Genomic DNA, 12773 nt, shown 5'->3' on the forward strand with positions numbered 1-12773 from the left:
AGCTCCTGGCATCTCCTGCCCCTAGTTCCCAGTGACAAGGGTCTTACTCATCTTCCTGGGTCTATGAATTTTAGTTTTTGCAGCCAACTTGATACAATCTAGAGAAACTCTAGAAAAGAGTCTCAGTGAGGGATTACCTAGGTCTGGTTGGCCTGTGAGCATGTCAGTGGCAGGTTATCTTGTGTTAACTGAGGCAGGAAGGCTACCTACATGTGCCGCCGTTCCATAGATAAGGGATCCTGAACTTTGTACAAGAGAAGAAGGTGAACTGGTCGCAAGAGTGCATGCATCAGCTCATCCTTTCTGCTCTTGACAGTGAATGCGATGTTGCTGGTTACTTCAATTGCCCACCACCTTGACTTCCCCATAATAATGGATTAGAACCTGGAATTGTGAGCCAAATAAACTCTCTCTCCCTTAAATTGCTTCTGTCAGGGTATTTTACCACAGCAACAGGAAATGACACTAAGGCAGTCTAAAATAATCCTTTCTGGGCCGGGTGGTGGTGGTGCACGCCTTTAATCCCAGCACTTGGGAGGCAGAACCAGGCAGATCTCTGTGAGTTTGAGGCCAGCCTGGGCTACAGAGTAAGTTCTAGGAAAGGCACCAAAACTACCCAGAGAAACCCTGTCTCAAAAAAAACAAACAAACCAAAACCAAAACAACAACAAATAAAACCTACAAAAAGCTGTTGGAGTTGAACTCTGAAGGATCTATAAGAGTCTTCCAGTTAGAAGAACCTTCTAAACTAAGACATGGAGGGGTGGGGTAGAGAATTAAAAAGACCTGTCTGGGAACACAGAAGTTTCTTCTCTGCTCTGAGGCTATGAGCTCACTAAAAAGAGTGGACCTGGGGTCCCCAGCAGGGACTGCCCACCCACTTCCACCGAATCAGCTGCGTTCATTTTGATCAGGTTCCCTCTCACTGAGACCTACACAGTCTTGCTTCATTGACTACAGGTTGTGTCCAGTGTTAATGAGCCAGGTGAGTATATGTCTTTATTTCTGTGCTGTGAATGGACAATGCATTTTCACTCTGCTCGGTGACATTCCCCAGTCCTTCCCCTGGCCATCGTTTGTCTCTCATCTTCAGCTGACATAAACTCAGGAAATTGGGTCTGATATTACATTAAACAAAAAAGGTTTCCTTAAGAAAAGATGGGGCTGTGCAGTGGTGGTGCACGTCTTTAATCCTAGAATTCAGAAGGCAGAGGCAGGCAGATCTCTGAGTTTCGAGGACAGCCTGGTCTACAGAGCAAGTTCCAGGAGAGTCAGGGCTACATAGAGAAACCCTGTCTCAAAAAAACAAACAAACAAACAAACAAAATACCCAGAAGATATGGGTTATCCTGTAAATGTAAAACAACCCTTCATAAAATACTTCGCAGAGATGATCCCTGGCCACAGTCTGCTGTACCTGTCATGTGTACTGAGTGCATTGCAATCCCTGAGCACATTGCCCAGTGGTAGAGCACCTTCCTGGCATTCCTGAAGCCCTGTGTTCCAGCCTCAGCCCTGCAAAGAAGGAAGGAAAGAGAGAGGGAGGGAGAGGTGGGGAGGGAGAGACGAAGGGGGAGAGAAGGAAACTCGAGCATCATTTGTCCGTTTCCCATGAAATTTGGAGTTGAAATTGAAGCTCACGGTAAACTCTTAAGTTCAAGAGATAACATTTTTGGTATTTTCATTTTAAAAAATTAGGTAAAAATACATATGCAACATAATTAATCTCCCTAACGGTGCTTAACTTGCCCTTGTCCTCATGTCTGCTGTTTACAAAGTACTGATCTTTCAAGGCAGCATAATCATCTCTTTAGGATCCTAAAATCCAAATGGAAAAAAAAAAAAACCCATTAATTCAGTGATGGACTTAGGCCCATCCGGCCAAATGTAGTCGCTGTCCAGCTGAGTCAAAGCGCATGTCACTCTCGGCCTCCAGCCAGCCGTGGGCTCTCCAGCCAGTCTCTTTGATGGGTATGCTTGGCTATCTTTAACTCTGGGAAACTTTCCCATGGAAATTTTATTTTTCCTTTTTTTATGAGAACTTGTATTTTTATGTTGCTGATGCTGGTAGTCAAAAAGAGAAAGACAACTTGGAGATTCCAGATTTGGTCTGGGTATCAGTTGCAAAGCAAGTTCAGACTCTTAACAAAGGCCACTTACCAAGCCGAGTTCTCTCAAATGCCTAGATGGCACGAGTGAATTAGACGACGGCACCCCGTATGGACCGTGTCTCATCTCTGCTGGCATGGCCTGGTCCACTCTTACCAAAAGATTCTACTTGGGGCATGTCGAACAAAAGTTACCTCCTACATTTTTGGAAGAGCTCATCTAAACATACATTGAGCACAAATCTAATTTTACTGGTACTGACTGTGTATGTCTCTCTCAGGGTGTTTTGGAATAGAAAGCTGCTACTCCATCTCTGAAGTGACTTGGTTTCATTTATTCTATTTTACTTTTCATCAGTTGCCAATGCTTTGATTTGTCCATGTCACCAGAGGGGCAGCCTACAAAATCCACAGGAGGATAACCTTCTGGGATAGGGAAGGACAAAGCCAGGAGAAATTAGGGTGAAACTTTGAGGTTTGGGGCTTTGAGATCTGAGTTTGGACAGTGCTGAGGATCAAAACCAGGGCCTCATCTTGCTAAGCAAGCATGCTTCAAACCAAGCCGCATCCTCACCCTGAGATTGGGGTTCTTAATGACCTTCCTTTTCACATCTTTCGAAAAAGCTGTTTGGAGCCTTGACTCAGAAAAGAACTAATTCAAGTGGGCCCCATTCTGTCTCGAAGCTTGCGCCCATCTTTTGATAACAATTGCATATAAGGATTGGGACTTAGTGGAAAATAAGAAATTTCCAGTGTTCAATACCCATTAATAAAATAGAAAATAGTCTTTAAATTGACTTTCCAAAAGTTATTAATAAACATATCCTTAAAATACTGCATGGCACTTCTCTGTCGTGTCATTAACAATTCTGTTCTCTTGGAATGGTTCCCAGGGCCTTTATTTTCTTTGGCAAAAGTCTCAAAATCCAAATAAGTGATAAAAGAGAATTCAGCCTGAAGTCGTAAATCACGTTGGCTTGCACTTCTGTTTCGAGGATGGTCATCCTTTACACGATGCGATCTCTTAGCAGTCTTTCTGTTGGCTTCTTGTCTGTGTGTGGGGGATGTGCTATGGTGTGGTGTGTGGTGCATGCATCTGAGTGTGTGAAGACGTGCACCTATTTGCAAATATATGGAGGCCGAAAACAGGACTTCCGGTGTCCTCCTCTACCACTCTCTTCCTTATTTCCTTGAGACGGGAGGGGGGGGTGTCTCTCTTGCCCTGGACCAGGCTCACCGTCTCAGCTAGGCTGACTAGCCTGTCTCCACTCCCCCAGTGCTGGGGTCACAGGCACACACAGCCATACCCAATCTTTTCTGTAGGTGCTGGAAATGCATACTTGGGTGCTTGTGCCTGCAGAGCAAGTACACTTACCCACGGGGCCATTTCCCTGGCCCCACGGTCATCCGTCTTGGTTCTAATTGTAGTGGAACTGTGGTATAAATGGGAATGTAAAATCTGCAGGTTGTTGAAGAAGTTCTTTAGTTTGGAAATGTGTTGCTTTCACTACTGTTGATCAAAGTGCAGAAGTGAATCCATAAAGCCAAGCACAGGGGCACACACGGCAGAAGGGCCACTAGGAACTAGTTCTTAACAGCCAGTTTCATGGCCAGCCAGTCACACAGCCAGATCCTGTCTCAGGGTGTGTGTGTGTGTGTGTGTGTGTGTGTGTGTGTGTGTGTGTGTGTGTGTGTGTGTGTGTGTATGTGTGTGTGTGTGTGTATGTGTGATAAGTGTTACCAGGCATCATGATGCACACCTGAAAACCCAGCACCTGAGAGACAGAGGCAAGGGGAATCTGACATTTAAGGTATACAGTGAAATTCAGGCCATTCTGGACTACAGGAGTCTCTGTCTCAAAAAAATAAAATAAAACATAAAAAATAAACCCCTAAATCATGAATTTGTGGTCAGAAGACTATTTAAGGACTGAATTGGTACTTACCCAGCATGCTTGAAGTGCTGGGTTCAATCCCCAGCCCTGCATAAGCTAGGCATAGTCACATGCCTGTAATTCCAGCACTAGGGAGGTAGAAACAGGATGACCCGAAGTCCAAAGTCATCCTTAGCTACATTGTGAGCCTGATCTACATGGGAGGTGGGGGGGGGGAGGGAGAGAGGGAAGGGGAGAGAGAGAGAGAGAGAGAGAGAGAGAGAGAGAGAGAGAGAGAGAGAGAGAGAGGAGTCAGAGGAGAGACTAAGACTTTTATTCTTTCTTCAGCCACTGGCTCCTATTATGGAAATGAGAGGTTTATTGCTCTTATGCTTCGTGTGTTACATTATATCAGGTTGTTTGGAATTCTTTGTCTTTAGAAAAGTTAATCAACACCATTTTATGTAAAATGTTAGCTGTAAAACATCATGGGTTCCTATGGTAGCATAAATGTGATTGAAATGGCCTGGGGACTTATAAACATCTGAGGGGATGACCAGGCACACGTGAGCTGTCACCGCTACCTGGAGACTGTTAATGGTAGGCTCCATGATTAATGGGCCAAGACGGTTCAACAAAGGACAGCCAGGGAGATTCTACCCAGAAACAAGGGAACCAACTGTGTGTGTCCATGAAGAAGGGAGGGGAGAAACAAGACCCATAAACACGTCAGCTGTTCCATTCCTGTGGTCTTTATCCACCATCTCCACAAATACTTTAAGGACAGGTGGCTCAAAATATTAATGTCACTAAGCTATTTCATAAAAGAGAAGTCTCAGCAAATGTCCTGTTGTAAGCAACATAATCCACCTGTTCCAAGAAAGGATCACGTGATAATTTTATGTTCTTGGTCCCTGCTTTTTAAATGATGGTAAAAATACCAACCACGATATTGGTTGCCTGACCTCTTCTCAAAGTTGAAGGTTAATGCTGTCTGTATACATTGCTTCTTTGCTTAAATTCCCTTTACCTCTCCTTTTCAAGATTAAGGGATTCACAAAGCACCCAATGGCATGGTCCAGCTCTCAGCCAGAACAGCCTAGGCCTGGCTCCCTGGCCCCACCCAAATGAGCCCTCCTGGCCCTTCTTTCTACAAACTCAAAAAACTGGATAACGTGAATAATTTTTATAGCTTATTTAGATGTAAGTTTAGAGTATATCTGAATGAACTGGTTAATTAAGAAGCAGTGTTGGGAGGAATAAACATACAAGTTAATTATAAAGAATGGCCACCGTAGAGCAATAGTGAATTCTACTTAAAATTGGAAGTAATTTCCCTTTCTAATAAAATCTAAATTCCAAGAGTCCAGCATGCTGGCTTATGCCTATAATCTCAGCACTTGGGAGGCCGAGGCAGGGGCATCACTGGGAGTTTGAGGCCAGCTTGGTCTATGTAGTTAATTCAAGGTAAGACCCTGTCTCAGAAACTCCAAATACTGAAGTCTGATCCCTAAAGAAATGAAATGAGTAGTAGCTGCTCTTGGAAGCAGCCGTCAATGAAAACCGAGCGCAGGGCACACTGGTGCACGGCTATAGTGTACGTAATGTGGGCTAGATTGTAGGCAGCCAAAAACTTACAAATGCCCCATGTGCAGCAGGGGACGTTTCTTGGTTTTCTGCCTACAGTTCATGGCTTTAAAAATGGAAGAGGCAGCTGTTCCCAGGACAGTGACATCAATTTAGAAAGATTTGTAGAACATTAACTTTCTTTAAAAAAGCCTTTGTGCCAGAAGAAAAAAAAAAAGTCCATAATCAAACATCTGCTCTCGGAATTAATCTTAATAGGCCTTAAAAGCCTCATTTGGGATTTTTGTGCCGTGTTCTTGCAACCTAAGTGAACTTTTCACCGGGAACACAGCCATTGGAAATCATAAGTACCGCTTCTTTTTCCTTCTAAGTGGCAAGCCGTTGTTACATGACTTTTATAGACACTCTTTTTTAATTATGCCCAGCCTGAAGACCCTGAGACACTCTGGAGGCTCCTCTCCTGGGTCTCAGAAAGAAGGCTTAAGTCGGTTTGGGGGAGGGTCGCTGCCACTTTGGTAAGGTACAGCCTGGCTTCCTCCAGCTCCTGCACTGAGGTCCTCACCTTCAGTTCTCAGCCTCGTTTTCTCAGCTAGATGTTTGATTACGGAGTTCTTGTTGTGTGGTGGTTTTTGGTTTTGTTTTGTTTTGTTTTGTTTCTGGCATAAAGACTTTTTAAAGAAAGTTAATGTTCTACAAATCTTTCTAAATTGATGTCACTGTCCTGGGAACAGCTGCCTCTTCCATTTTTAAAGCCATGAACTGTAGGCAGAAAACCAAGAAACGTCCCCCGCTGCACATGGGGCATCTGCAAGTTTTTGGCTGCCTACAATCTAGCCCACACTATGTACACTATAGCCATGCACCAGTGTGCCCCGAGGTCGGTTTTCATTGATGGGTATTTCTCAGAGCAGCATCAGTTTCTCATCCAGCCACGTGACTTCACCTCTTTGGGTTCCGGGCACTGGGATGTCTGACTCTGCACTGTAGCTATCAAATGAAGGTAATTGTTCAAGTCAAACATATCATAAAAGAATGTATTAATGAAAGCTTTCTTTGAACTGGGAGAGCAGCTCAACCAATAAAGCATTTGCCTTGCATGCGTGAAGATTCGAGCTTCACTCCTCAAGGCCCATGTTTTAGGGAGGGAAAAGAAGTTATGGAATGCGTAGGACTGGCAATATGGCTCAGTGAGTAAAGACGCCCGCCACCAACCCAGACGACCTGAGTCTGAGCTCTGTGATTCACTTGGTGGAAGATCAGAACTGACCCCTGAAAGTTATTCTTTGACCTAATCAAGGCAGATGGTTCCCAAAAAACAAAGCCTGCACCTGTACACACACAGACATGGGGGAGGGGCGAGGGAGGGGGTCAGCGGTCGGGAAGGAAGAGAGGTATCAAGGGAAGATGGAAGAAGAACCTTTGAGAAATGCCCAGAATATTCGGGTCATTGGCAAGTAGACCACACCTCTAAACATGCTGTGGCTGCTTTGCACAGGTCTGCTCCCAAAGCCTCCACTCAAGGGATGAGTGACATCTGCATGCTAATGTAGCAGTTTCCCAAGACCTCGGTAGCACCCAGCAGGGAAGGGACCCCTCTGCAGTGCCCATCCCCCTCAGATCCCCAAAGCAGGACCTATGTCTCTGGAGACACCTCCAGACAGACCTGCCCCTTGGCAAGCAAGCTCTCTGTCTACGTCTCTAGGCAGAGCCTGCCGACAGTCAGCTGGGTAGCTGGGTAGAGGCGTGCGGATCATAGAGACAATGAAGAAGACAGAAAAGAGTCGAGAGGTCTGCTGGTCAGTGCCGGACAGTCCCGAGTTTATTTCACAGCCAGCTTATATACAGTCTTGAAGGACAGAGGTAGAACAATGCACAGCACAGGCATTCAGCCACTATCTACCCTGCCTTGCATCAAGGAGCAGGCAGTTTCATTTTCTATCTCGACGTACCTCCGGCTGGTGTCAGCAGCCTGCATCAGGCTAGACAGTGTGTTCCTTCCTGCGGGCTAATCAGGACTTTCTCACAGCCCTGGAGCAAGCAAGCTTGAACTCTATTGACTCAGAGTAGACTTGAGATTCAAACTGGGAAACTGAGTCAGTTGTGGGCTCCCACAGTCCAGTGCCTTGTCCTCTGAACTCCCCCACTTCCCCACCAATGCCTACAGCCTCCGTTCCCATTGCTGCCAGTGGGCACCCAAGGCCCTGGTGGTCTTGCTCCGGTCCAGTCTGGACACCTTTGTCAGCTACCTTTCCTATTACGGCTACTTTTCAAAGGTAGCGTGCTGAAGATCATTGACTTTTGATCGCTAGTCCCTAGGACACCAAGGGCTCATCCCACAACTTGAGCACTCCGTCGGGATCCAGGGACTGGGTGCAAGTGTGTTGTCCCTGTCGTCAGTGAGCACAGACGTAATGGGTGGGAGGCCAGGTTTTAGAGCAGAATCCTAAAGCATGGCAAGACCAGTGTGAAAGTCGACTTGATACTGCCAGGCCAGTGCCCAAACCAAGAGTTCTAATCTCCCCCGTCAAATGAAGACCATCCCAGGCCATTCATAAAATGACAGCCGTGTGCAGGTGTGAGAGGCCCATGAGGCAAGTGACACACACCTCCTTACACTAGGAGGACTGAGGTAGGAGTAAGATCATGAGGCCAGCCTGGGCTACATAGCATGACCCTGTCTCAAAAAAAAAAGAACTAAGTCAAGGTTGCTGTACTCCCAACACTCCGTCACATGTATTCTAAGAGGAGATGCAGAGGGGGAAATGTTATTTCACAAGGTAATCCATGCCTCTAGTCTTTATAATATTTGTATTAATTCTTTGAGGATTTCATACATGCTTTCTTTTTTTGGTTGGTTTTTTGTTTGTTTGTTTGTTTGTTTGTTTGTTTTTGTTTGTTTTTTCAGACAGGGTTTCTCTGTGTAGCTTTGTGCCTTTCCTGGAACTCACTCGGTAGCCCAGGCTGGCCTCAAACTCACAGAGATCCGCCTGGCTCTGCCTCCTGAGTTCTGGGATTAAAGGCGTGCGCCACCGCCGCCCGGCAACATGCTTTCAGTGTATTTTGATCATATTTAGTCCCACCCCCGACTTCTCTCCCTAACTCCTTCCAGACTCACCCTTTACCTCCCGGTCCCCTTCCAACTTCACATGGACCCGTGACTTTAAAACAAACAAAACCGAGAGCAGAAGATGGCTCAGGTGGCTGCCAAGCCTGACCACCCGAGTTCCACTCCCAGGACCCATGGGAGTGCAAAGAACTGACTCCTCCTGTAAGTGTCTTCCGACCTCCACATGAGCACACGCCTGGATAAATAAGTGTAAGTTTTTTGTTAATGTAGCTGGATGTGGTGGTGAACACCTGTAATCCCAGATCACAGAAGGCAGAGGCAGAAAGATCAAGAGTTCAAGGTTATCCTTGGCTGCCTTGTGAGTTCCAGGCCAACATGGGCTACATGAGACCCTATCTCTGAGGGCAAAAAAATCTGAATATAGATAAAGAATTTCTGTAAAGAAGGCTTTAAAATCAACAGACATGTGCTAGAACTATGCCTCTGACATTGGCCGCTGGTTCATTGCTGAATGCAAACAGTTTTTGTGAATTCCTGCTTTCTTCTCTGTCAGAGGGATTTCAGTACAGCCCAGGTGACACTGTCCTGTTTACAGTTCATCTCAGCCCATAGGACAGGGTGGTTGTCCCCACACTGCAATCCCCTAGAGCAGTGGACGGACGGACACACACACACACACACACACACACAGAGGAATGTGCATCCTACCCTGCTCCCGTTCCTCAGTTAGTGTTTCTGCCACACAGCCTGAGCCTGGGAGGTTTCAGCAGATCCGGAGGTACTTCAACTGTCCCAATAAATCTGAGAGAGCCCTGGCACAAAGCTGGCAGAGCTGGCGTATGAGCCCAGGCGTAGTTGAGTCCTGGCTGAGTAGTCAGTGAGTACTAAGTCAACAAAAGCATTTGGCACCTGAGAGTCCTTCCTCAACCCCCCGTGCCTGCTTCCTCCCTCCTTCATGGGTGTCAGGCGGGATCAGTCTTGCTGACCACTGCCCACTAGATGCCAGGTCACGGGAGGATGTGGAAAGCGCTGAGGTAATGGTACAGAACGAGGAGGCCAGCAAAGATAAGTTCCTCCCCTCCCAGGTTTGGGGAGCAGCCCGAAGAGATGCAATTCAGGGAAGGCCTAATCAGTTTGGTTTCAAGTCCACTGTTCAGTAAAGCCCCTGCATGCTAATCACAAAGTAACCTTGGAAACCAGAGTCTGATACCCAGCGAAAGATGTGGAAATGAGGCTGTACCTCAGAAGAGCACGTCCACGGCAGCATTTCACAGGCCCCAGGCGTCCTTGAGTTGGGAGATTTTATTTTCCACATTTATCTCAGTAAACCCTCTATCTGCTGTCCCTGGGCAAACCATCCAAATGTGTCGACGCCCCCAAGAAGACGGGATGTGGTTTTGTTGCTATGTGTCACCCCCCAGCTCTTGGATTATGGAATAAAGAGACCAGTGTTTCTAAGATGTAGAAGCCAGGACCGGCTCCCTTTCTCACAAAGCAGGAGTCCTGCAAAGCACAAGTTTTCAGGAGTTGGGGGAGGGGACTGGTCCTCCACTGACTATATGAATAATGACAGAGTTATGAGAAAGAGTAGTACTTCGTGGCTTTCAGTGCCTATCACCAAGGCCTGGACTATGGCTTGATGCGCAGAGCTTGTACTGTGTGTCCTTTGTGAGTCTGAGCAATTCCTCACATTTCACCTCGGTTACAGGAGAGAAATCGTTTAGGATCCTGGGGAGAAAAATTGGCAGGTCTCGAGAACTGTGAAATCATTTTCTGCTTGACCCCAGAATCCTGGCAGAGTCAGGGTGCTCCTCCTTAGGAAAATAACAAAAACAAAAGTCCTGCAAATCATGGCCCCGGAGAGGAGAGTACAGCCTGCTGGGGCTCAAAGACGCATGTTCTGAATGAGAGAAGGATCTTTTCTATTCACAGCGGCTCTGCGCTGAACAGAGATTATGTAAGTACTCAAAAATAGCTGTTTTAAAAGACAACTGAAGATTAAAACTTCCTGACTTTGACATCTCATAATACCAAGTTGTTTATGAAAATAAGATTATGCTGTTCTCATTAGCATTTAGTACTTATATAATGTTTTAATTTTTGTATTTGGTATTGAAAACGCACAAACTGTTCTGTCTCTCCCAGTTTCTTAGTTGTCCGTTACATCTTACTTTGAGACAGGGTCTCACTATGTGGTCTAAACTTTTCTCCATATAATAAGCCCAGGGTTGCCTGAAACTAATCATTCTCCTGCCTCAGACCCTGAGTAATGAAATTCCTGACATGTCCCATTACTCCTGGCTCTGCCTCTTTGAAATTTAATTGGCTTCTAATTCCTTTACATAGGCGTGTGGCTATATATCAGTGTTTACAAATATAAGGTGAAAAAGAGATGGCTCAATGCTTAAGAGCACTTGCTGCTATTCCAGATCTGAGTTCGATTCCTAGAACCCATGTCAAGCAGTTCACAACTGACTATAACTCCAGATTCAAGGAAACTTATATCAGCAGACCTATTACATATACCCGAACAGACACACATGCATTCACATGAATAAAAACATATATATATTAAATGTGGTGGTTTGAATGAGAATGGCCCCCATAGGCTCATATGTCTGCATGTCTGGTTCCCAGTGAGTAAACTGTTTAGGAAGGGTTGGTAGGTGTGGCCTTTTTGAAGGGTGTGTCACTGGGGCTGGGCTTTGAGGTTTCAGAAGCCCATGGCAGCAGGCCTAGTCTCACTCTCTCTGCCTGCTGCCTGTGGATCAGGATGTAAGTTCTCAGCTATGGCTCCAGCACCATCCCTGCCTGCCTGCCTGCTTGCACCGTGTTCCCCACCATGATGGAAATGGACCAAACCTCTGAAACTATAAGCAAACCCCTAATTAAAGGCTTTCTTTCCTAAGTGTTGCCTTAGCCATAGTTCCCTTCACAGCAACAGACATTAAAATAGTAACTAAGACATTAAAAATAAAAGTATAATGATATACACATCCGAAGTTTGTTGTTTGTTGTCAAACTGGTTTTAAGTCCCCTGAGGCCAGGCATGGGAGAGGGGGCACACCTTTAATCCCAGCACTCAGCAGGCAGAGGCAGGTGGATCTCTGTGAGTTCGAGGCCAGCCTGGTCTACAGAGTGAGCTCCAGGACAGCCAGGGCTACACAGAGAAACCTTGTCTCAAAAACACCAACCAACCAACCAGCAAAATCCTCTGGGACTGTCATCAATGGGGTCTACATTAGTTACTCTTCTCCTTGCTGTGACCCAGCACCTGACAAGAGGCAACTTAAGGGGGGAGGGGCTAATATGGCTCCCAGTCTGAGGACACAGTGGGGAAGGCAGAGGAGTGGAATGCAGCTGGTCACATCGTATTGCAGTTGGAGGCGGAAGGATGAATGCTGGTGCTCTGCTCCTCCTTTTTCAGTCCAGACCCCAACCCAGGGAGCGATACTGCCACCCCGTAGGGTTGGTGTTCCCTTCTCAAAGATGCGGTCAGAGGTGTGTTTCCAGAGTGATTCTCTATCCCATCGAGGAAGATGAGCTGCATCAGAGACAGGAAGCCCCCCTTTTGTGCTCCTGGTCCTGCCATTTGGATTTGTCAGACCTTTGAGCTGCAGACTGCACGCCACACAGCAGAAAAAAAAAAAAAAAATGAGGATGCATGCCAGCCGTGGCTAAGGGGCTGATTGCTCTTGGCCTATCTACCTTGACATTTGCAAAGCCATCGGAGGGGCCAGGTGCCTTCCACCTCTGGATCTGACAATCACCCAGGCCACAGATGGCCTTTGTCATTGTTTGAGGCATGCACATTTGTGAAGTGAGTTCCAGAGAATTTCCGTCTCCCTTTACCTACTCAGAAGTGCTCTAAATGTCTGATAACTCTCTCTTTCTCTCCCCCACCCTCTCTATTTCTCTCTCTAGTGGTTGTGGTTTCCTGTCCACAAAAAAAAAAAAAAAAAAAAAAAGTTAATTTTCTTATCCTGTGAACTACTTTTTCTCGAGATTCTAATAGTCAAGTCTGGTTTCATTCTTATCCAGGGCCTTGGGCATGAATTTGGGACTGTGGCTGTTTGCTGATGACTTGGCAGTGGGATTCCTAAATATGCAGGGCCCACCCAACAGACTGTATGCTCC

At 46.2% G+C, this 12773-nt stretch overlaps 1 protein-coding gene and 1 long non-coding RNA gene across 2 annotated transcripts in view; one reads left to right on the plus strand and one right to left on the minus strand.

Moving 5' to 3' along the window:
* The window catches only part of LOC143273488 (uncharacterized), a 71174-nt gene extending 61806 nt beyond the window's left edge, over window positions 1-9368 (minus strand). The window contains exon 1 of the long non-coding RNA XR_013051624.1: window positions 9345-9368. This is a non-coding gene — a long non-coding RNA (uncharacterized LOC143273488). The remainder of the gene's footprint in view (window positions 1-9344) is intronic.
* Window positions 1-12773, plus strand: part of Cap2 (cyclase associated actin cytoskeleton regulatory protein 2) — a 143757-nt gene that overhangs the window by 115616 nt on the left and 15368 nt on the right. The window lies entirely within an intron of this gene.

Source organism: Peromyscus maniculatus, chromosome 5, assembly GCF_049852395.1.
Source record: "Peromyscus maniculatus bairdii isolate BWxNUB_F1_BW_parent chromosome 5, HU_Pman_BW_mat_3.1, whole genome shotgun sequence".
In the NCBI taxonomy this organism is placed as follows: domain Eukaryota; kingdom Metazoa; phylum Chordata; class Mammalia; order Rodentia; family Cricetidae; genus Peromyscus; species Peromyscus maniculatus.